At 47.6% G+C, this 24,998-nt stretch overlaps 1 long non-coding RNA gene across 1 annotated transcript in view; it reads right to left on the reverse strand.

Moving 5' to 3' along the window:
- LOC146855685 (uncharacterized) overlaps positions 1 to 24,998 on the reverse strand; it is a 407,510-nt gene that overhangs the window by 218,455 nt on the left and 164,057 nt on the right. The gene's annotated exons all lie outside the window — the stretch shown is intronic.

Raw genomic sequence — 24,998 nt, forward strand, 5'->3', positions numbered from 1 at the left:
TCCCTATACAATAGGAACTATCTATTAAACCCCTTAGGTTCTGGAGGAGGTTATGGTTAACCCCTGAACTGTTGCAGTACAGAACTGAATTACAGGAAATATTGAGTTCAAGCAAGGCTGTGCATATTCCCTGGCTCTTATATGTTAAACAAGAACTGTCTATAATGGGCCTTGTGAATATGTGGCACAAACCGGCAACTGCTTGTAATGAGATTTCCGGGAAATTATTCACTGAGTGCTATAGATCACGATGTAGCAGTGTATGGCTGCATGACTCGCAGAATGGCACTCTGGTTAGATCTTTCCTAGAGATTAAAACTGCATACTCATTTGAAGATTATATGAATGTGATTTATCCTGTACTGGCCAGGAAGCTTTATATCCAATGGAGGTTTGGTTCCCTCCCACTAGCGAGCCTTACCAGCAAATGGTCTAGGTCCGGGGTCTCTCAATGTCCAGGTTGTGGCGCTGACAAAGAAAATGAATGTCATATTTTATTCTTCTGTCCACTGTACAGTAGAGCCCGGAAATACTGGTTACTGTTCCCTTGCTCTATGTTTTTATGTAATTATGAATTTTTATGTTCCTTTTATGGCTGAAATATTGCCGAAATAAAGAATAAGAATATTCCTGGGGGAACTTCCTATTGGCCGTTCATTTAAATGGATCTCTGTGCACAATTTAGTTCTCTTTAGCGAGCTTCACATCCGGTCTGTCCAGCAGGAGCCCCTTCTTAATAATTTACAGACAAAATCCTTATTATCCCCATTCTTTGTCCCTTCCGGGATATATAGTAATCTCAAATTGTTTCGCCTTCAGTGGTTTTCCAATCTTTGGAAGACCTCCTGCAAGGTCTTATTCTGTGTGTTCAAGGCTTCGATGTCACAAAGGTTATCACTCGCCATCGCTGACAGTTCTTTGACATCCTTCTCTAGGGTTGCGGTACATTCAACCAGACTACCAAGTTTTTCCTCTAACACATTTATCCTGTATGCTCTTCTGGTTTACTTCTGAAATCTAAAATTTCTTAAGGATATATGATCTTAAATTTAGAATAATTTTTTCTAAAAGGACTTGCGCTCCTTCTCCAGCGTGAGAGCTAACCACCGAGGCTCGTGGGCTTGTCTCAGAGGTACAAGGCCCCTCCCTTTGGCCTACTACATCCTGTCCCTCTTCATCTAAATTTACCAGCAGGGCAATGCGATTACTGATGGCAATGAAGGGCACCTTAATCTCAATCAAAATATCCTGGACTTGGTTCCCTGCCCCATTGCCTCCCTGCTTCAGTGCGACAGTTTTTTTCCTGCTCCATGATTTTAAAATAGGAATGAAGCGAGGGTGTGGGCTTAAGAAAAGCAGAACCTTCCCTTAGCCCGCAGCATTTTGGTCTTCCCGGATTTAGCGTGTTAGAGACTGGAGTTGTGGCGGGTCATCTGGGTGCTGCCGATGTGGTCCTGGGACACGCCCCGTAGCGCAGAGGCTCCCTGAGCTGGGGCGAGCCGGCTGCGACTGCATCTGGTTGGCTGTTGCAGGAGTACCCAAGAAACTCAGAGTGCAGTGGTATTCCTCGTTGCTCTACTCCGACGTGTGGTAAGGCTGCGGCAATTTTGGCGGCAGGGTCATGTGACGCGAGCTGGCCACCACACCGCAGGATCACCTGGGAAATGCGGAGGTTGACACCATCCGGCTTCTCTCGATGCAGCAGCGGATTAGGGCACACAAAGTGTGTGATCTTGAGCGGCACAGCTTACAGAGAAATAAAAGTTGGTCAGGGTCAACTCAGCAGGCGCTGGACAGCAGGAAGCGCATCTGGTGGCCCAACAGAGTTTTTTTAAAGGCCCCACAGTAGATGACGGTTTGCAAGCAGTGCTCGACTCGAGCACACAGAAGACTTTGATGGCCCTCAGTCTTCCACAACAGGGGGCAAGCCGACAAGCCCTTGGAGTTCCTTGGGAAACTGGATGTAGAGGCCACGTTCAGCCCTCCCTCGTTGCAGAGGTAGCAGGACAACACAGCAGAGCACGGTGCAAAGTGTCAGTCCCTCCTGGCAGTACAGCTCCTCGCAGTTGCAGAGTCTCATCAGGACCCAAAGTGAACTAGGTGTCAAGAGGTCCAGTACTTATACCAAAATATGTCTTTGAAGTGGGGAAGACAATAAAAGAAGCCTTTGATCCTCACAAGGTCCCTGTCCTTCCTTCCCTCGCTCCAGATGCACTACAGGGGCGTATGCAGCTCTTTGTGTGGGGACAGACAGAGCCCTATTTAGGTGTAGGTGTCAGTCCCTCCCTTCTAATCTACCGCAGTAAGGCACATCAGCCTGGTGATGGGTCAACAGGAGGCAAATGTCAAACCCCAGCTCCCTTTGTGTGACTGTCAAGAGAGAATACACAAAGCCCAGCTGTCACCCTAACCCCGACGTGTATTCAGAGACAAGACAGAAGCACAGAAGGGTTAAAGTAAGAAAAGTGGCATTTTTAGACCTAAAATTTAAAAACCAACTTTACTAAAATATATGTTCTTGAATTGTGAGTCCAGAGACACCAAACTCCAAGTTTCTATCTGCTCCCAATGGGAGGTTAAACTTAAAATATATTGCAAGGCAATCTCCATGTTAACCTATGGATGAGAGAGGCCTTGCAGTAGTGAAAAACAAATTTAGCAGTTTTTCACTATCATGATCCTACCTTTTAAAAACATTGTCACAGGGGGCTGCCTAGGGCCTACCTTACGTGTGACTTATGAGTAATAAAAGGGAATGTTTGGGCCTGGCAAGTAGGTTAACCTGTCAGGTCGAAATGGCAGTTTAAAACTACACACACGGGGGAGGAGCCTAGCGCGCAACCAAGATGGCCGCGTAGGCACAGGGCTCCCGAGGGCCTCCGCAACCTCTCACGTCTATCCTGAATAAATCCTGATTCTATCGACGGGCTTCTACAGGCGACCATAAGCGGAGGTGATACCCGTTGTCCAAACTTAAATCGGACTTCAGGAACCGGGATAGCATCGACGTCAAGTTGGTGGCCTACTCCTGGCCTTGCCCCGGACTCGAGTTGGCATGATGCCCGGGCAGAAAGTGAACAACAACGGCATGCAGGACCCGGGCTGGTGCGTACCCCGCACATTCACTTTCGGTTTCGGGTCTCCTCTCTGAAACTGGCTGAGGGACCCTGGCTTGTCAGCGACACGTCGATAGTGGGAAGATTGGGAATCCTGACTGGATCTTGAACACTAGTCTGGCCTACAATTCGTGATCGCCGAGGCTCATTAGATCGGATGTCCGGGGATTACTAATCGTGTTAGTGGACGACAACCTTGGTGGCCTTCAGACAATGGCGACTAGATCGGACGGAGATAAACAAAAATCCAAGACGACTAGGCGGGGAGGTTATACCCAAGTTAATAACATGGACCGCTATGCTCAGTCAAAAGGATCCCCTAGTGGACTGCATAAATCACCGGAGAGATCCAAGGATGGCCCGGGATCGTCCACGGAATTAACATTGCAGGACGTCATGGGTGACATCGACAAGATGAAAGCTGCGGTTGGTCAGCAATTCGACACCTTGGCCCATAAATTGGACGCGGTTTTGGTCGACGTTAATCTAGTCAGAGCGGATCTTTCAAAAACGAATGAAAAGGTCAAATCCTTGGATCTGAAAACGTCGAGCCTGACAACGGACGTGTCCGACCTGCAGACCGAGGTCCGTAATCAGCGGACATCCAATGATTTATTTGTCCGTCGGCTGGAGGACTTTGAAAGTAGGGCTCGGCGGAATAATGTGCGCATAATAGGGGTGCCGGAGACATCGGAGGTTCCTGCGGCCGACCTCTTCGTGGAAGACCTCGTGATCAACCATCTTGCGCCCAGGGTTGAGTAAATTTTTTGCGGTCGAGCGGGCCCATAGAGTTCCAGGTGGTAAGCCGAAAACGGGCGCTCCCCCACGGCCTATCATTGCCAGAATTTTCAATTTTAGGGACAGGGACGCTATCCTGCAGGCCTCGAGGGTGAGTGGGCCGACAAAGTTTGAGAACACTAATATAAGCTTCTACCCGGACTTCACACAATCGGTTCAAAAGCAGAGACAGGGGTTCATGGGTGTTAAACGGCGACTGAGAGACATGGAGCTGAAATATGCGATGCTCTTTCCGGCCAGGTTACGTGTTGAGTTTGAGGATTGGACACATTTCTTCAATCGGCCGGAGGTGGTTGGAGATTGGCTTGATACTTTGCCCCAGCGACGAAGTCGAGAGGGACAGACTGAGGAGAACGGAGACGGCTTGGCGGGGCAGAAGTAGACTCTTGGTTCCCGGTGACTGAACATTGCGATGACACCTCAATACTTTGGTTCGATGTTTCTATTCAGTGCCTTATTTTTAAATGCCCGGGGTTGTGGGGTGCTTAGTGAGGCTCTTTCCTCCTCTGGGGTTTCTTTTTGTAGATTAGTTAATGCTAGGGCGACAGGCACACTGCAAGTTGGGGGGGGCTACATGGGCTCACGCAGGGGTGCCGGGAGGGGGGAGTTGTAACGGGAATGTTGGTGGGGAGGGGGGGTTGGGGAATGTTTGAATGTTTCACAAGGCAACGTAACGCTATACGACTGGTGGTTGGGGTCGTGTTCTCTGGGGGGAGGGGGTTGTGCACAAGGTTGGGATGGGGAGTAGGGGATTGCGAGTACTCTCATGGAATGTGAATGGATTGGGGGTCAGGATTAAATGTGGGGTGGTGCTGCAGTTTTTGAAACGGCTTTCGCCAGACATTGTCTTTCTGCAGGAAACGCATCTAATTGGGAATTCTTGCCATGCTATGAATAGGCGGGGATATCGTCTCGCTGTTCACTCCGGTTTCACTTCTGGCTCGAGTGGGGTGGGCATCTTGGTTAGAGCCTCTCTACCGCTGGAGGTGGACGATATAATTCATGATGACAGAGGGCGGTATGCTGCACTCGTAGGACGATGGGAGGGCAGAACTGTCTCGCTGGTTTCTGTGTATGTCCCACCAGGATTGCAGACTGTAACATTTGCTGATTTGGGGTGAATGGTATTGGGACTCCCGGGGGGGGGGGTTCTGGTGATAGGGGGCGATTTTAATTCTGTCGTATCCGGTAGAGCGGATCGTCACCCTCCCAGGGATCTCCCTGGGGCACAGGCCTGGCTGGGTGGGTTTATAGATACCCTCGGACTGATAGACTGCTGGAGATTAATGCACCCGGGACAGGCGCAATACACTTTCCACTCAGGGGCTCATGGAAGTCTATCGAGACTTGATTATGTCCTTATGCCGGCGGCCCAAGCTGTGATGGTTAGGGAAGTAGGACATCTGGCCCGGGGTATTTCTGACCACTCCCCACTACTGTTGCACATGGAGGTCACCCCCGGGGCTGAGGGGAGGGTAGCACCGATTAACCCTTGGTACCTGCGTAATCCTAAAATCCGGGCGGAACTGGTCAAGTCTCTTGAACACTATTTCAATGAAAATGTGGGGTCAGTATCATCTGCTGTCTCGTTGTGGGAAGCCTTCAAAACAGTGATCCGTGGGCAAGCCCTTTCTCTAATCTCCCACACCAAGAAAAGCAAGATTGAGGAGGTCGTTCGCCTTGAAAATGAAATAGCCGAGTTGGAAGGGGACGTTCTCAGTCTCAAGCAGCTTGACTATAGAGCGTTGGTCACCGATGCCGCCAAAGTGATGAGTAGAGAGCAACAAGGGCGCTTATACGATGTGGTGGATAAGGCTGGAAAGTTGATTGCATGGTTGGACAAGAAAGAGAGAGCGAGTCGAGTGGTACCGGTCATTGAGAGAGCGGATGGTGTGCGTGTGACTGACCCTGTGGAAATTGTCGAATGTTTCGCGGATTATTTCCGCGAAGTATATTCTCCAGTCTCGGATCGCCCTGAGGATGACTCATCTACTGATGAGAGATATTGCGTTGCCGTCTTTGTCGGAGGAGGATAGGATACTGATGGATGCGACGTTGTTGTCCGATGAGATTGCTTTGGCCATTCGCTCGGTCGCTACCGGCAAGGCCATGGGTCCTAATGGCCTTCCCATCGAACTGTATAAACTGCGCCCGGACAAGATGGCGCCTCATCTACGCGAAATGTTTCTTGAAGCACGAGAAGTGGGCTCCCTCCCCTATGATCAGCGTCTTGCTACAATAGTCGTGATTCACAAGGAGGGGATGTCGCGGGATCGATGTATCTCTTATAGACCCATCTCACTGTTAAACGCTGAGCCCAAAATTCTGGCTAAGGTTTTAGCTAATCGTTTGGTTAGGGTCGTTGGCGACTTGATCATTCCGGATCATAACATTAGACCCTGTGGCCCGTTATGAGCGGCACTTACTCCCCCCACTTCAACGACTAAAGGCCGACGTTTCGGGTTGGCGACGGCTTCCGCTGCTCGGCGTTGTTTAAAATGATGTCGCTACCACGATTCCTGTATGCACTACAAAACACGCTTGACGTTATACCGGCCCGCTATTTCCGTAAGGTGGAGAGTTTGCAGAGGCAATTGTTTTGGGACGGGCGATCGCGAATCGCTCTCACAAAATTGACACTCCCTTGGTATGATGGGGGTATTGCACTCCCCGATATCAAGCGATATTATTGGGCGTCCCAATTTGCGGCGGTGAATCACGGGATGTACGGACCGGCCCTGAACCCGGCGTTTGAGATGGATAAAATGTTATTGCCTGGTGGGGATTACAATAGGGCACTTTATTCGAAGTCTCCCGGTGTGCAGTTGACAGGCCCAACAAAGATAGCAGTACGAGTGTGGCATGCTGCGAATGCTGCGATGGGATGGAAGGACCGCCTGACTCGAGCGACTCCACTGTATGCTTCAGAAAGGCTGGGTTGTTTGTGGAAAACAAAAGGATTTGAGAAATGGGATATGATTGGCATATGTAAGGTGAGTGATTTTTGGGTGAAAGGGAAGTTTAAAACGTTTGAAATGCTGAAAGTGGAATATAAGCTGAACGATAGGGAGTACTTCCGGTATGCTCAGGTCCGCCATGCGTTGTGTTCGGTTTTCCCTGATGTTACTGCTATCCCGGAATATTCCCCACTGGAGGACAGGGTGCTAGATGGTTACGTGCCTGACAGCACAATCTCCTTGATTTATAAAATCTTATAAACGACCGGGCGGACCTGTTGACCCACCTGAGGGAGGTCTGGGTAGCTGACGGTTTGGAATTAGATGATGAGGACTGGGTATCGGCAGTAGCCTCCCCGAGGGAGGTGGCAATTCCGGCCCGCCTTCGGCTCGTACAATTGAAGATACTCCATAGAGTGCATGTCACTGGACCCCGCCTGATGCGCATGGGTTTTTCCGTGGATGGACTGTGTAAGCGTGGCTGTGGTTTGCTGGGTACTTTCCTTCACGTCATATGGGAATGTCCTGAGCTGGCTCGCTTTTGGAATCGGGTGCATGCGGTAATGGAAGAGGTCACACATGTCGCTCTGTTACCAGAAGCTAGAAGGTGTCTGCTGAACGTGTGGGAGCCAAATGATTATGATGTGGCACAGACGCAGTGGGCGACTTTGGGGAATATGGTGGCTAAACGCGACATCGCACAGTTATGGGGTTCTCAGAGGTCACCCACGGTCTCGGTATGGAAGGAGAATATGGACTGGTGCATGTTTAGAGAAAAGACGGTGTATGTGGCGAGAGGCAAGCCTAGGAAATGGACTAAGGTGTGGGGTCCGTGGAATTCTTATCGCGGAGACATCTGCGCCCCTCCTCTGGTGATAGTATTGGATGTTCCTTTGTCCCCCTAGCTGAACATTCCTAATTTGCTATGTTATGAGTATGACTTTTTCTCTGCCCCGGGGCACCCCCCCCTCCTCTGTCACAGACCATTCATGATTGTTATATAAAGTGGACTTTCCTTCCCCGGGGAGCGCGTACCGATACTTACAATTCTTATTGCCTTGTTTGTGTGAAATGTTTATAAGATTTAAATTGAAAGATGAAACCGTCTTAATACTGTTATTCGCATACAACCGTTGCCTTCACTCAGAGTGCGGATGGACTAATGGGCTCCTTTGATTGACATGTCTGTATAACGGTGAACTAACTTGTCTCGTATTAATTAGCGGCCGGCCCAAGTGGTTGTAGGCCCATATCTGTAACTCTTTGAAGTCAAATAAAGGTTTCTTTCAGAAAAAAAAAAAACTACACACACATGCTCTGCAACGGCAGGCCTGAACTATGTTTAAAGAGCTACTGAGTGATGGCACAATCTGTCCTACAGGCCCACTAGTAGCATTTAATTTACAGGTCCTGGGCACACATGGTGCACTTTACCCGGGACTTATAAGTAAATTAAATATGCCAATTGTGAACAAGATCTTACCATGCTTTGAGTACAGGCACATGCACTTTTAGCACAGATTAGCAGTGGTAAAGTGCCCAGAATCCTAAAGCCAACAAAAAGAGGGTTCAGGCAAAAAGTTTGGGAATAACCCTGCAGAAAGGGGTAGGTCCAAAAACTAGGAGTGGGGAAGTAATACCGCACACCACTGTGGTGATAGTCATTGTGGTATGAACTCATGGGATTCCCACAGATCTAAATAGGAGACTCTATATGTGAAGAGGCATGACTCAATGCACTACAAGCTACAAACAGCGCACCTAGATAGGTAATTAACATTTGATCACATGCTTAACGTAGACGGAAAAGCAGTGCTTTCTCTCTAAAGCAGTGGTTTGCAATCAGATGTTTGGAGCAATGTTTTAAGTATTGTTTGCCCAACTTGAGTCTCTTGTTGGGCATGAATGTTTACACAACAATGCTTTGTTCAAGTATGAAATGAGGACCATGAAGCTGCCATGTAGATGTCTGCAACCAGGACGTTTCCCATGAAGGTCATAGTCGCTCCTTTCTTAAAAGGGGAATATGCTCTTGGCACACTGTGAAGTGTACATTTCGCTTTGACATAACATACCTAACCAAAAGCAGGTTAGTCTAAAGGTCAACCCGATAGTTAGGAACATGAACAAAAGACTCCTGCACATTAAGGCTTACGATTATCTTTTTTTAGGCTAAGGAAGTAAATTGCCACTAGACAGGCCATGCTCCATGAAAGATATTACATCTGACAAGAATGCAAGGACTCAAATGGAGGCTCCAGGAGAACTACATTAAGGTACCAAGCAGGGAAAGGTGGTGTCCTTGGAGAGATAACACTTTCAAGGCTCTCCATAAATGCTTTAACTACTGGTATCTTAAATAAAGATGGATGTTATCTGCTTTGCATCTAACAGCTACCCCGGGTAAATGAAACCTAGTAGGTGTATATGCCAGTCCTGATTTCTGTAAGCGTAAATGATAGAGGATGATGTCTTGAACTGAGGCCTGAAGAGGTTGAGTAGGTCTACTGCTACAGTAATGAAACAACTGTTTCCATTTTGTGGAATAATACGCTTGTGTGGTAGGTCTACAAACTTCTCGTGAAATGAGAGTACATTCTCCAGGAAGCTGCAGGGAACCAAATAAGTCCTCATCTGACAAACTGCAAGGCTCAGGTCCTTGAGATTTGGATGTCTAAATTGCTTCCGATGCGTATTTAGAATGTATGCTCTTGGATAACTTTTCATGTGGGTGGATAGACATTTCCAGCAGTACTGAGTACCATGGTTGCCTTGCCCGTGGAGCAGTGGTTAGAATAAGTCAAACACACAGAAAGTGATGGGAGGAATGCTTGGCATTTGCCCAACCACTGGAAACTGCTCAGGGTAGTATTCCAGCCAATCCTTTTTCAGCCTACCACGCCACCTCAGAGTAGACGCAGCCATATGCAAATCAGCCTTGGTCCTGCTCAAACAGTGACAGTCAAGCACGAATTACCAAGCCAGGTCTCTGAACTGGAACACCATCAATCCAAGAACTGTATCAACCTATATGGGCCTCTTCAGTAGATTGTAGCCTGGTTCCAGTGGCAGAGTAAGCATGGGACCCCCCTCTGGGCATACCTTCAGCCGCTTAGGGCAATGCATCAAATACAAAAGGTGATGGAGGAATGATTGCAATTTGTCTAACTACCAGCAATCACTCTGGGTATCATTTCAAAGCTTTGATTTCGCATGTTGCACCTGACTGAAGAGGCCTAACAAGGATGAAAGAGGTTTTGGGTGATTTGTGTGGGACCAAGGAGGATCTGTGTATGACTCGGTTTAATCTAAAAAGACATTGTGGGCAAAATAAAGATGGTTTGGAATGCTACCCCAAGCAGTTGCCAGTGGTTAGAAAAATTGCAAGCATTCTTCCCATCAGCCTAAATGTGTTTAAATAAGTGTCATGGACATTTGTCTCATCTTCATCACTACGTTTGACATCAGTTAGTGGAGGATAAGAACTGGTGTGGGAGGGTAGATTGGAAATATAAGCAGTTGTTTAGCAATGGTTGTTTATGAAATAAGCCAATATTTGGGTGGGGTAAAGAAAGAAAGGAAAATGCTACTTACCAGTATGCATCTGTTCTTGGCATGTAGAGCTTCAGATCTGGTGTTGGGCTGCATAGATCGCTATCTGGTGTTGGGCGCGGATGCTTGCACCTTGTTGATGTCTTGATCATTGAAAGGGTCATGATTTCCACCCCCACCCCCTAGGTCATCATCATCCTGTGGTGTTGGTGAGTATGGAAGTATAGGAGACTTTGGAGGAGAGAAAGGCTTAGGAGGAAGAACAGCGTCTTAATGGTGAAGTTTTCTTCACAGGCACCTCAGGAATGTATGGGGTGTCCAATTTTCTCTTGTTCTTGGGGATACTGACAATATGGCCTGTTTTGGGGTCCACATGCAGTGTTTTCTGTTTCGGATCAATGGGATCTGGTAGAAACAGTATTTCCTCGTTGGTGTGTGCTTTCTGCGCCGATTTATTTGGTTCCAAACGCGGATTAGATTTCTGCTCTGGAGCCTTAGAAAGGGTTTTTGGTTCCTTCGGCTTCGGTGTCGAGTCCCAAATCTTTTTCGGATCCGAGGGTTTCCGAGATGTTTTCGGATCCGAGGCCTTTAGTTCTTTTGGTGCCGAAGTGCTTGGTGCCGAGGCCTTTTTAGAGACAGCAGGAGTAGGATGTGTTCTCGCTTTCGGCACCAACAGTGTTTTTGGGTCACCGACGTGTGCCTTGCTCGGTCCTGAGCCGCCGGAAGGCTTCTCTTTTGTCTTCGGAGCCGGGCCCGGGTGCGCGGCTTCTGAAGTTTTCTTTTGGTCGCGACTAAGGCCTTCAGGCGAAGTCTTGACTGGAAACGTCTTCTTTTCGGGTGGAGTACGGGCAGTTGCAGTTGTACCTGGACTGTGGTCATCGGAGTCGGAGATCCTCCGAATCCTCTGTCTCTGGAACGTCGAGGCCTTCATCGAAGATGTCTTATGGCACCGGTGCAGCCTGTTGCGCCATAACGGGTCGTCGAGCCCGGCGATCACGGATAGTCTTCTTGGGCAGGAAGGAGGCGCAGGCTTGGCAATTTTTCTCTTCATTCTCTGGCGAGAGACAAAGGTTGCAGACCTCATGTTGGTCACTGTGTGGGAATTTAGCTCCACACTGGGGGCATTTTTTAATGGAGTCCTTTCCATTAGCCGTAGGCCCGAATGGCATCGATAGGCCCAGTGGCACGCGTCGACGACCGGAATAGAGTACCGTCGAGTTTGCGATGGTTAGCGCGTCGAAATGGATAGGAAAACACGGTACCGCACCGGAGTGCTGAAGTTACATCCGAACCCGATGGCGGAAAAAAACTATCTGAGGAGGGAGTCGATGCCCATGCGCACTATCGTCCAAGGGAGGAGTCACCTATCTTGTGACTACAAAAGACTTCTTCCAAGACAACAACAAGGTGCAAGCATCCGAGCCCAACACCAGATGACGATCTATGCAGCCCAACACCAGATGGCGATCTATGTAAAAGTATGAATTCTGCAGCTCATATGCCTGAACACTAAATTACAGCGTTCTTGTGATTCTATTTGAGGTTTTAAAGAAATGAACAAAACAAATTCCAGCAATGCATCGGCATCTTCTGGTTTTAGTTTCCATTATCTTCTTTCTCTTTACAGGTGTCCCTTTCAGGGAACCCCATTGGTGTACCTTGGAGAAAGAGGTTCAATCTAGGTAAGTAACCAGCAGGAAGGTAAAGAAACATAGGGGCTCATAGTGGGATTTACTTCTTCCCTTCAAAGCACAAGGACAGGTCCTCCACCAATGGACACCATTTCTCTTCCACTTTTATCCCATCACCATGGAGCTGGGAGATGAGTGACTAAAGGTCTCTTTTAATTACACCTGCCATCATGTGCTGGTTTGCCAACAGTGCTGTGAAGTGCCTTTAGGATAGCTAATCCTGAACTGAATCCCTTTGCTGTACTGGGACGTGTCACCCAAAGTGTGTTACAGAGGGAAGAAAGAAAAATCTGTCACCTCATCCATCTTCCTCCCTCTACTCCATTTAACAGGCACAGGTCCTCACATGGACAGCCACAGCACTCCTTAACTGTGGTGCACTAAATAGCCTCCACCCAAAGGGACCACCAATCCTCATGCCATATGGACTCCTCTTCCTTCTCCTTGGTACCCTTATCTCGGCTCTTTGTCTTCTAGCCCTCCTCCTTTGCCTCTGTGGTCTGGCTCTCTCCACAGTGTCTTCTATATTCTTTCTTCTTTTCCCATCCTGATGTTCGTGTGCTCTTTCTAGGACTGCTGCTGATGGTAAGTGTATGGAGGGACTGGTCCACCGTGTACTGCCTGGGACATGTAAGGAAAATACTACTTACCAGTATGCATCTGTTCTTGGCATATAGAGCCGCAGAGTTGTACACTATGCATAGATCGCCATCTGGTGTTGGGCTCGGATGCTTGCACGTTGTTGTTGTCTTGGAAGAGTTTTTTGTAGTCACAAGATAGGTGACTCCTCCTTTGGACGATAGTGCGCATGGGCATCGACTCAATCCTCAGATTGTTTTTCGCCATAATGGGAAATTATGGAGTTTGTAAGAAACAAAAAAGATAACACTGGAACAGATACAGGTTTCAGGGAGGTGGGTGGCCATATGATATTCTGCAGCTCTACATGCCAAGAACAGATGCATACTGGTAAGTAGCATTTCCCGTTCGAGGCATATGAGCTGCAGAAATCATACAGTTTCATAGACTGTACAGCAGTGTTTTCCTTAGCGGTGGTCACCTGTATCCGTTGCAGTGGTTTGAAAAAGTGTTTTAAGAACAGCCTAGCCTTCAGAAGCTTGTTGCTTCGCCTGCACATCTACACAATAGTGTTTGGTGAAGGGGTGTGTGGTAGACCATGTTGCTGCCTTACAAATGTCTTCTAGGGGAATGATCCCTAACAATGCAATTGAAGCCCCTAGTTTGCGTGTTGAGTGCGCTCTAGGGGGATTTGTCAATGTGCGTTTAGCCTTTTGATAGCATATTTGAATGAATTTTACTATCCACCTCGAGATCCCAGCTTTGGAGATGGGGTTACCTTTATGAGGTGGGGAGAAGGCTACAAACAATTGTTTTGTCTTTCTAAAGGGCTTAGTCCTGTCAATGTAATAAAGTAGGGCTCTTTTGACGTCTAGTGTGTGAAGAGCTCTCTCTGCCACAGAGTCTGGGTTTTGGAAAAACACCGGTAACTCAACTGACTGGTTAAGATGAAAAGCGGAGATTACTTTGGGAAGGAATTTGGGATTTGTTCTGAGAACCACTTTGTTACGATGTATTTGTAAGAATGGTTCTTGTATGGTTAAAGCCTGGATCTCACGTACCCTTCTGAGAGAGGTAATTGCAACAAGGAAAGCTACTTTCTATGTGAGGAACTGAAGTTCACATTTATGTAGAGGTTCAAATGGGGGACCCGTGAGCCTGGTAAGAACAATGTTTAAATTCCATACTGGAGAGGGTGGCAGTCTGGGAGGAATTATCCTTTTAAGGCCCTCCATAAAGGCTTTAATTGCAGGTACTCTAAATAGTGACAAGTGTTGTTTGTTTTGTAAATAAGCAGCACGTGCTGCTATTTGTGTGGATGAATATGCTAGATTACATCTTTGTCTTGGATTGAAGCATCCAGCGGATCAATCTTATTGTTATTGCTGTAGATGAAAAATCTTTTCCATTTTGCTGCATAGCAAGCTCTAGTAGTAGGGCGTCTGGCTTCTTAAATGTTCATACAGTCCGGCGGAAGGTTAAGGTAACCGAACTCTAGGACTTCAGGAGCCAGATCGCTAGATTCAGTTGACCTGGATCGGGGTGCCTTATCTCTCCATGTTTCTGTGTTAGCAATGTTGGGGAGAGGCATAGTTTTTGGTGTGGAACTACTGAGAGTTCCAGTAGTGTTGTGAACCACGGTTGCCGTAACCATGTGGGTGCCACCAGGATCATCTTGAGAGACTGTTGTCTGAGCTTGCGTACCACTAGGGGAATCAATGGGAGTGACGGAAAAGCGTACGCAAATATGCCTGACCAGTTCATCCATATCGCATTGCCTTTGGACAACGGGTGTGGAATCCTGGTGGTGAAGGTTGGGCATTTTGCATTTGTGGGAGTGCCGAACAGATCTACGTCTGGTCAACCCCACATTTGGAAAAATGGTTGAAGAACTTGGGGATGAAGTTCCCATTCGTGTATCTGCTGTGTCTGTCGACTTAGCAGATCCGCAATTTGATTGTGAACTTCTGGAAGGTGTTCTGCCAGAAGGTATATGTTTTGTGGAATGGCCCATCTCCAAATGGTTTGTGCGAGCTGGGACAGCTGCAAATAATGTGTGCCTCCTTGTTTCTGTATGTAATACAAGGCTGTCATGTTGTCTGTCAGGACTAGGACAGTCTTGTGCTGTAGATGTACCTGGAATGATTTTAGTGCCAGAAATATTGCCAGTAATTCTTGGTGATTGATGTGGAGCACTTTCTGCTGCATGGTCCATTTGCCTTGAATCGTGTGGTTTAGGAGATGGGATCCCCAGCCGGTGAGTGATGCGTCTGCTGTTAGCACTATCTGTGGAACCGGCTCAAGGAACGGCAGTCCTTTGGAAAGGTTTTGTGTGTTCCACCACTGCAGAGAGCGATGTGTGCGGCTCTCCACTAACACCAGATCTGTAAGTTGACCTTGAGCCTGGTTCCACTGACGTGCTCAGCATTCCTGTAAGGGGCGCATCTGAAGTCTTGCATGAGGTACGATAAAAGATGCAAGAGGCCTTCATTCCTATGAGTTGCATGAATACACTTGCTGGGAGGGAATGCTGTGGTTGAAATCTGGAAATTAGTGTTTGCATACTGGCTATCCTGGCTGGATTGGGATATGCTAGAGCTCTGGAGGTGTCTAATGTGGCCCCTAGATAATGATGTATGTGGGAGGGCTGAAGATTTGACTTGGGGTAGTTTACTGTGAATCCCAAGTCGTGTAGCAGCTGGATGGTTTGATGAGTGTGATGAACACACTGGTTGAATGATTTGGCTTATATTAGCACTTTGTGAACACTCTGGGTGTGGTGGTCACCCTGAATGGAAGGACTTTGAACTGATAGTGTTGTCCGTCCACTATGAACCTTAGATATTTCCTGTGAACAGTGTGTATGGGAATGTGGCAGTAGGCGTCCTTGAGAACTAGGATGGCAAGGAAGTCGCCTTGTTGAAGTAGTGGGAGGACCTGTTGGAGAGTGATCATATGAAAATGATCTGATTGGATGTAGAGATTGAGGGGTCTGAGGTTGAATATTGGCCGTAGAGTCCCGTCCTTTTTGGGATTAGGAAATAAAGCGAGTAAACCCCTGTTCCTTGATACTGTAAGGGAACTAGTTCTATTGCCTGCTTGTGAAGCAGTGAGAGAACCTCTTGTTTTAAGAGCGTGAGGTGTTCCGTGGACATTGGACACTGTTTGGGTGGTATGGTGGGTGGGGTTGCTGTAAGTTCCAGGCAGTAACCATACTGGATAATTTGTCTAAACCCATGGCTGTTGTGCTGAAATCCCAGAGAGGTAGGAACTGTGAGAGTCTCCCTCCGACTGGAGTGGAATGGTCTGGAGCGAGTGAAGGGAAGTCACTGTTTATTAGTGGGGGAGGCGCGAGTGTTGTTGTTACCTCGGCCTCTCCCTTTGTTGTTATTTCCCCTGTATCTGCCTCTAAAATATCCTTTGTTGGGGGATGTTTGCGTGGTGTTTTTGTAGGAAGAGGAGGAGGTGTCTGTTCCAATGTTTTTCGATGCTCTTCTATAGAAGGAGCGACGAAAGGACCCACGTGTGGATGGAGGCTGTAATGCTCCCATAGATTTAGCAGTCTCCGTGTCCTTTTTCATCTTCTCTAGAGTGGTATCTACAGCCGGTCCAAAAAGTTGTTCCTGATTGAACGGCTGGTTGAGGATAGGTGTTTGTATCTCCTGTTTAAATCCTGAGATGCATAACCAGGCATGTCGTCTGAGTAGCACACTAGTGTTAATGGACCTAGAGGCTGTGTCAGCTGCATCATGGGCACACTTGATTGATGCGTTGGTTATTAATTTGCTTTCTTGAATTAAATAATTTGCCTGGGTTTTGTATTGGTCAGGTAAATGCCGTAATAGGGTTTCTAGTTGGTCATAGTGAGCCCTATCGTACCTAGCAAGTAATGCTTGGGTGTTGGCTATGCGCCAGTGATTAGCTGCTTAAGCAGCAACTCTTTTGCCAGAAGCATCTAGCAACTTGGATTCCTTATCCAGAGGTGGTGCATCACCGGAGGCTTGTGAGTTGGCACGTTTCCTAGCGTTAGTTACCACTAGTGAGTCTAAGGGTAGCTGCCCTTTGATGTAGGTGGGATCATCGGGGGCAGGTTTATATTTTTTGTCAATCCTGGCTCTCACAGGGTCTTTGACTATGTCAGGGCATGTTTAATGACCTTTTTTAGCATTGGCAGGATTTGGACAATTTTTTGTGACTGTTCAAAGGTGTCTAGGAGGAAGTCCTCGTCTGTAGGGTCTGAATGCATCTGAACACCATGGTAGACAGCAACTCTATTTACCAGCTGACCAAAGCCAATATTGTCATCTGGTGGATATGGCCTTGTGGGATATGGCTGGGAATCCGGGAGGTCTGGGGGATCTATTGGGTCATCATAATTGTCCCATTCATCCTGTGGTACGTCCGTGTCGTCATCAGGGTCAGTGAAAGGGTCGTTATTGTTTCCCCCACCCCCTAAATCCTCATCGTCATCCTGCGGTGGTGGTGAATGTGGTGGAAATTGTGGAGGCTGTGGAGGAGAGACAGACTTAGGAGGAAGAACAGGCTCAGGAGGAAGGACAGGAGAAGAGGGTCTTATAGGTGAAGTGGCACAGTCTTTTCTCTTCACAGGCACTGCAGGAGTGTCTGGTGTGTCTGATGTGTCCAGCTTCCCCTTTTTGTGTGGAACAGCAGCCACATGTCCTGTTTTGGGGTCTATATGGAGTTTTTTCTGCTTTGGTTCAACAGGATCCGGTCGAAAAAGTTCTTCCTCCTTGGTAACCGCTTTCGGCGCCAACTTCTTTGGGTCCGAGCGGGCTTTGGACTTCTGCTCTGAGGCCCTAAGAGGTGGTTTGGGGTCCTTTGGCTTGGTTATGGAGACGAAAATCTTTTTCGGTTCCGAAGGCTTTGGTTTCGGATCCGATGGCTTTTCTTTCAGAGTCGAGGTAGTCGGTGGCGACTTCTTTTTGGGAGGAGGTTGCTCTCCCGTCCTCGGTGCCGAAGGCGCCTGAGGGACACTGAGGTACAGTTTGCTCGTTCCTCAGCTACCGGAAGGCTTGTCCCTTATCATCGGAGCCGGGCACGGTGGCGGGGCTTCTGAAGCTTGTTTTCGGGCGAAGTCTTGACCAGGGCCTTCTTTTTTTCGGGTGGAGTTGGGGTAGGGGCAGTTGTACTCACTTGTTGACCAGGAGTGATGTGGTCGTCTGAGTCTGAGTCGTCTACTTCGGACACAATTGTCAGGTCCTCAGAATCCTCCTCCGGGACATCGGGGCCTTCATCGAAGATGTCCACTGGTGCAGGAGCTGGTCGCTGCACCATGATGTGTCGTCGGGCCCGGCGATCACGGATGGTTTTCTTGGATCGAAAAGAGGCACAGGCCTGGCAATTGTTCTCGTCGTGCTCGGGCGAGAGACACAGGTTACAGACCGTGTGATGGTCACTGTGTGGGAATTTCGCTCCACACTGGGGGCATTTTTTGAAGGTAGTCCTTTCCATGAGCTGTAGGCCCGAACGGCGTCGATAGGCCCAGCGGCCCGCATCGACGACTGGAATTGAGTAGCTCAGATGCGCATCAAAGATCACGCGATCGAAAACAATACCGTAGAGTTGTAGATAGTTTGCGCGTCGTAAAGGTTTGGAGAATAAGGTGCCGAACCGGAGCGCAAAAGTTACATCCGAACCCAATGGTGGAAAAAAATAATCTGAGGATGGAGTCGATGCCCATGCGCACTATCGTCCAAAGGAGGAGTCACCTATCTTGTGACTACGAAAGACTCTTCCAAGACAACAACGTGCAAGCATCCGAGCCCAACACCAGATGGCCATCTATGCATAGTGTACAATCTACAGCTCATATGCCTCGAACGGGATGTTCTTGTTTCGCTCCTTCCTCACAATGGGCACATTTCCCTGACCATATCCTCCATAGGGCACTGACCGTGGATGTGGATACCTGGAGGCAAAGTTTAGGCAATTTGCATTTTCGCAGTGGCAAACAGATCAGGTGTGGGCGTTCTCTGCTTCTGAAAATACTCGGAGATTTTTTTCCCACTTGTGTATTTGTTGATGCATCCTGCTAAACAAGTCCACAGAGTGTTTGTCCTCTTATGGCAGATACTCCGCTAGAAGCAAAGCTTGGTGATGAATGGCCCAGTGTCAAATTGATTGTGCCAATGCCGACAGCTGGGGGGAGTGCATGCCCCCCTACCTCTGGATAAAAAATATCTCCAGCACATTATCTGTTCTCACAACAATTACCTTGTTACACATGAGCGTGTGAAACTCTCTGGGTGCCAAATGGACTGCTGCGATTCCAAGAAACTGATGTGCAGCTATTGTTGCTGTTGTTTTCAAGTTCGCTAATCTGTCAGGTTGTCCATGTGTGCCCTCACTCTACCAGAGATTTGTCAGTGGCAGTGGTGTCCTGGGTTTAAGGGTCGATTAATGACCTAGCGAGCAACAAGTTTTTGTTGTGAGGCCATTTGAGACTGTGCTGAACTCTGAGCTCTACCAGTAATACATATTACAACTGACCCACTGCTAATGACCATTGTCTGAACAAACATTATTGTCATTGTCACATGTGAATTTGAGCACTTGGAACTACTACAAATGCACAATGCCATGATCCCAAAAAATGTCCTGATCATTTTTACAGTCAGAGGCCTCAACATCAGGTAAAAAGGAAGCAGCCTGTGAAATGGCATCACCCTGTAAATTGGAAGAGGCTTTGCTTATCACCTCGTTCAGTACAGACCCCAAAAGGGTTGCAGATGATGAGTTTAGAGATGTGGTTTGTTGATATTCAGTGACGCCCAATGTGACAAGTGAAAAAACTTGCAGAGTGTGTGCTTATGGCTGCTGCTCTTTATCAGTCAATTATCCAGGTTCATAAAGACACGAATGGTGCTGCAGCATCGATGTGTTGCAGCCACCAAGAATTTCGCAGGGCTGTTGTGACCCTGACTTGTAGCACTTTGAATTGGTTATGTTGCCACTTGCCACAAATCTGAGGTAGTGATGATAGGCCAGAAAAAGGGACATGTGGAAGTGTGTGCTTTTAAGGCTGTGGGTGGTCCTGTGCAGAGCAACGTGACATTCTACAAGGTGGCCACCACTGACACTATGTAACAGTTTAGTGGCCTGCGGTCTAATATAGGCATGAGTATCTCATCTGAGGAAGTCCAGAGAGTAAACGCCTTAATACATTTAATGCAGAGGAACAGATTCAATAGCACCCTCAACGAGAAGTGCTTGCACCTCTTCTTGCAGCAGTTTAGGTGTCCCTCACTAGTTCCATGACAACCAGGTGGAATATTTGGTGGTATGGTGTGCAGTTCCAAGCAGTAACCTTATTAGACAACTGACAGGACCTGCTGCTTCTGTGAAGCCATGTCCTTCTATTCTGGAAGGAGTAACCAGACCCTCCCCCCCAACAGGTGTTTGGTGATCTGACGGAACGGTAAGCAAGTCACTGCTTGAAGGCCCAGGCACCCTTTTCCTGGTCACCTCTACCATTTTGTCTTCTTTTTACCCCTAAAGCTTCACCTGGAGTAGGTTTCCAGAGCTACTCCCTCCTAAAAGGGTGATTGCTACTGAAATCCAGGGTGCTCTGGGGTTCCTGCAACTTCTGCACTCCCTCTATTGGCCCAAAACGCAGGCCTGCTAATTTGCATCTGGAGTGCACAAATAGCCTTGATTGTGTCCTTTTATTCCTTTCCTCAAGCATGGTGTCCGCTGTGGGCCAAACAAGTGTTCCTCATTAAAAGGGGCATCATTTAGATGTTTTTGTAACTCCGGGCGAAATCCTGATACCTTTGCCATGTGTGTCTCCTCATGATGATACTGGTGTTCATTTCATATAACGGTGTGTTTGCTGCATCTAAGGTGCAATGTATATTAGCATGTGATACCCTTTTATCTCCTTTAACTTACAATTTGCCTTGCATGTGATAGGCTTCTAGCAGAAATGTCATAAACTGCTCCATCTCCTTCTAGTGATAACTGTTGTGTCTGGAGAGGAGGCCCATGGAGTTGTGATGTGCCACTGTATTAACAGCTCCTATTGCTATTGCTTTCCCTGACACGTCTATCTAGCGGCTCTTTTTGTCTGTTGACAGAGCCTCTCTGATGGCCTTAACAAAATCCCTCTTTCTAGCCATGTGTACTATTAGGGTGTCAGGGGGTACATGGCCTCTGATGGAGAGCGGCTCATAAGGTGCCCGCTTATACCACTAATCCACCCCTTGGAATTACAACCCTAGCTATGACAGTCTTTGAAGTTTTTCTTCACACACTTGGTCAGGCTTATTAACATAAGCAGAACAGGACTGACTGCTCTGTCTTTCAAAAGGTCTCCCCTACAAAATAATTCTCCTAAGTTACCTGCAGTTTCACTTTGTGGTGATCTCCTGTCCTTTGGATTACTGCATGTGAGGGTTCAAACGAGGAATCTTCCAGAGGGTCCACACTATAACCAAGCCAGGGATCATCTATCAATCAGTCCATGTAAAGCACAGCTAATATCCCACAAGGGTATCAAGGCGCTGGGAAGGGTCTGTCGAAAAGCCAGGTCTTGAGTCTCTTCCTGAAGTCTGTCAAAGAGGGTGATCTACTGAGGTGGAGGGGTTCCCAGAATTGGGCGGCAAGGTAGGAAAAGGAACGGCCTCCTCTGTGGCTTTGGCGGATGCGCGGTGTCTGTGCGAGGACGGCAGACCAAAGGTTTCTGGATGGTTGTTGGAAATTGAGTCAGTGGTTCATGAATGCTGGTCCTAGGTCACTGAGGGCTTTGAAGGCGTGAGTCATTATCTTGAATTGACATCTTTTCTGGACGAGGAGCCTTTGGAGGTTCCTGAGGTGTGGGGAGATGTAGGTCCATTTGGGCAGGTCGAGGATGAGTCTTGCAGCCGAGTTCTGTATTGTCTGTAGTCTCTTCATGAGTTAGGTGGTGGTCCCGGCGTATGGTGCATTGCTGTGGTCCAGCCGGCTGGTGACAAGGGCTTGAGTGACGGTTTTACTCGTGCTGATGGGGAGCCATTTGAATATTTTTCAGAGTATGCAGAGAGTGTGGAAGCAGGCAGAGGAGACTGTGCTGATCTGCTGCTTAATGGGGAGCTTGCTGTCCAGTATGATGCCAAGAATTCAGGCATGGTCTGTCGGTGTGGGTCCAAGTTTGGCGGGCCACCAGATGTTGTTCCAAGGGGAGGTGTTGTTGCCAAAGATCAGTACTTTTTTCTTGTCAGAGTTGAGCTTTAGGTAATTTGTTTTCATCCAGTTGGCGACGTTCTTCATGCAGTTGTGGAAGTTGGTCTTTGTGGCATTTGGGTTTCTGAGAGAGAGAGAGGATGAGCTGCATGTTGTCAGCGTAGGATATAATGTTGAGGTTGTGGGTTCTGATGATGTCGGCTAGGGTTGTCATGTCAGTGTTGAAGAGGGTGAGGCTGACGGGATGAACCTTAAGGGACGCCGCAGATGGTGCACTTGGGTTCGGAGACGAAGGAGAGTAGGCGGATTTGCGGTGTTCATCCTGCGAGGAACGATGCAATCCATCTGAGGGAGTTTCCTTGGATTCCAATATAGTGTAGTCTCTTGGAGAGTGCGTGATGGGATACGGTGTTGAACGCCACAGAAAGGTCGAGAAGGATCAGGGCCGCCAACTCTCATCTGTCGAGGAGAATGCAGATGTCAACCGTGGCAGTGATCAGGGCAGTCTTGGTGCTGTGGTTGGTGCAGAAACCATATTGGGAGGCGTCAAGCAGGTTGCTTCTGTCCAGGTGATCGGTGAGCTACTGGTTGATGGCCTTCGCAGACTTGGGCAGTGAACAGTAGCAGCGAGATGGGGCAGTAGTTCTAGAGTTCGCTGGGGTCTGCAGAGGATTTCTTGAGGAGATGTCTGACTTCAGAGTGTGCTCAGGTGTCAGGGAAAATGGTTGTCGTGATGAATGTGTTAATGATGATGATGAGTTGGCTGCTAATGTCTTTGCCTTCGTGGTTGAAGAGGTGGTGGGGACAACATCCTGAGAAGAGACAGGTTTGTAAGAAGGGTCTTGGGGATGGAATTCTGTGTCTTCATCTGAATTGGTGGGAGTGGTATGGAGAAATTGAAATCTGCATTGGCAGTAAAGGGGCATGGCTTGGTGGAGGCACAGGGCTAGTATTCCTCTGGCAGAGTTTGTTAGAAATGGGAAACCTGCTCAACTCTTAAGAGGAAGTACATTTTTGAGAAGGCAATCTCTGAAGAGGTGCTGACCCTGTGTCTTCCTATGGTACAACAACAAGTAATTTTGCTGATAGAGGGTCAATATAAATCTTTTCTTGACCTCCATGAGGCTGTTCAGCCAACTCAATGGTTCGGGTTGGTTTGCTCTGCAGGTGGCGAAAAGACTTCAGAGCTGACTTTAGCACCTTGGGGCCAAGAAGGAGTAGTAGCTGGCGAGCGCGCTCTGCGACAGTGGTCGATGCCAGCTGTCAAGCAGTCTCCGCAGAGTCTTTGGGCTTGAAGCCTCGCCCTCTCAAATCAGTGCTTGGCCCGACTAGAGGCTTTTGCTGAGGTAGAGTCCCAGAGAGATGATTCTAAGATGGTGTCAAAGGTTTAAAAATCTTCGGTGCCTTTCAGAGCAGCTTCACTTGGGCCCCTGAAGATTGCTCTTCTTCATAATTGAAAGCCTTGGAGGACAAGGTTTCTGTTCTCCGATACCTTTGACCTAATAAAATTCCAGATTGACCTTCCTCAACATTGTAGGCTCCTTGGATATATTTTGAACTGCGGGCAGTGCATGGCTCTGTTGGACCCTGGCGCTGCATTCTATAATGCGCTCACTAAAGCTTCCTTCAATACCTAATAGTCTTTTTATTTGTAATTGTGTAGCAGGCCGAGCAGCTCAATTCCCCATGGTAGCTGCGTAAGCAGAGGTTACAAATCCTATCAGGGTCTGACCACGGAACGTTAGTGCTGCACTTGGTGCAAAACTGAAAGGGCTTGTTCTCCATAACACACCAACTCATGAGTCATTCTCATAAGACCTGGCACTGAGAGAAATACTTCAATCCGGGTTGATTCCAAATGTTGCCTGACTATGTCACCTCTGTTGATTGAATGTAATTTTAGCATCTGGAGTAGACCAACTGTTTATTTGGTAGCTCAGCAGTCACAGGGCTCCGAAATTATGTACCATCCAGATGACACAAAACAGTTTGACATGTGCCTTTATCCTATGGATTGTGGGTTTCAGAGATGTTACATGAGTCACCTTGAAATGAAATTTATACTCTGAAGAAAAACAACTTGCAACATCAACAAACAACAGTAAATGGCAGGAGTGTGCAAAGCATGTGATCTACATCTACATCTACACATGCTACAAACATTATGCTTTGTAGTTTTTGCGGATGGTATAAAATCTGCCTCAAACTAAGCACCTAATGTATTGCTCTCATGTCATAAGCCAGTAACAGTAAATAGCCTGCAGATTTGGAAGCCCAGTTCACTATGGTGGTTAGTTTAACTCAAGTAAAAAAAAAGCATGTGTGATGTGTGGATCAATAATATCTGATCACATGTATTCTCCTTTGGGATTATGGCCTCACTGTTTTCCCCACTTGCTGACTTCACCTTAAAATCCATGAAAAAGTCAGTCTCATGACAAAAGTTCTTGGTAAAATTATCCATGATCGGCACTAGCCATGCATGCTCCACAAAGCAAAACAACTACAGCATTTGAAAAGTTGGAGATGCAATAATATAGGAGGAGATATGGTGCGCATTCTGTGGTCCTGTCTAGCCCAGCAGGTCTATTGGAACTCAATTAAGTGCTAATTGTCAGAGTTAAGTATGTTACTTATAATCCCGTCATTCTAACTAGCATTATTTATTTATCACTCTTTAGCACTCTTGCTTTATGCACGTTCCCTCTGGAGCAACCTGTTGTCGTATATTACAGAAATTGAAAATTTAAATTGCCTCAAATGAAAATAAATGTTTGGTGATTTAGATTTTGGATGTTGCCTTTTTATGTTGGAATGTTATATTTAATATTGTGAGCTATTTTTTTTTAAAAAACCCTTTCTCATTCAGCTCGTGATTAAGTAAATGATATAACTAAGTGAGAGCCTCTTGCTCTGGTGTATCAATAATTGGTTCAGGACCACTGTTTTTTGTATCTACATAGAGAAAATGGCCTCCCTACAGGCGCCCGGCTGGGCGCCGACAGCACCATTCGCAACGCTGCCATTGCAGCATTGTGATTGGCTTAGGGAAGGGGAGGGAGGCTGCCTTCTTCCTGTTCCAGCAGCGGGACCCGGCCAGGAGCGGAGACGGCCCAGGACCCAGT

The sequence above is a fragment of the Triturus cristatus genome, chromosome 4_1 (assembly GCF_964204655.1).
Source record: "Triturus cristatus chromosome 4_1, aTriCri1.1, whole genome shotgun sequence".
Classification (NCBI taxonomy): Eukaryota; Metazoa; Chordata; class Amphibia; order Caudata; family Salamandridae; genus Triturus; species Triturus cristatus.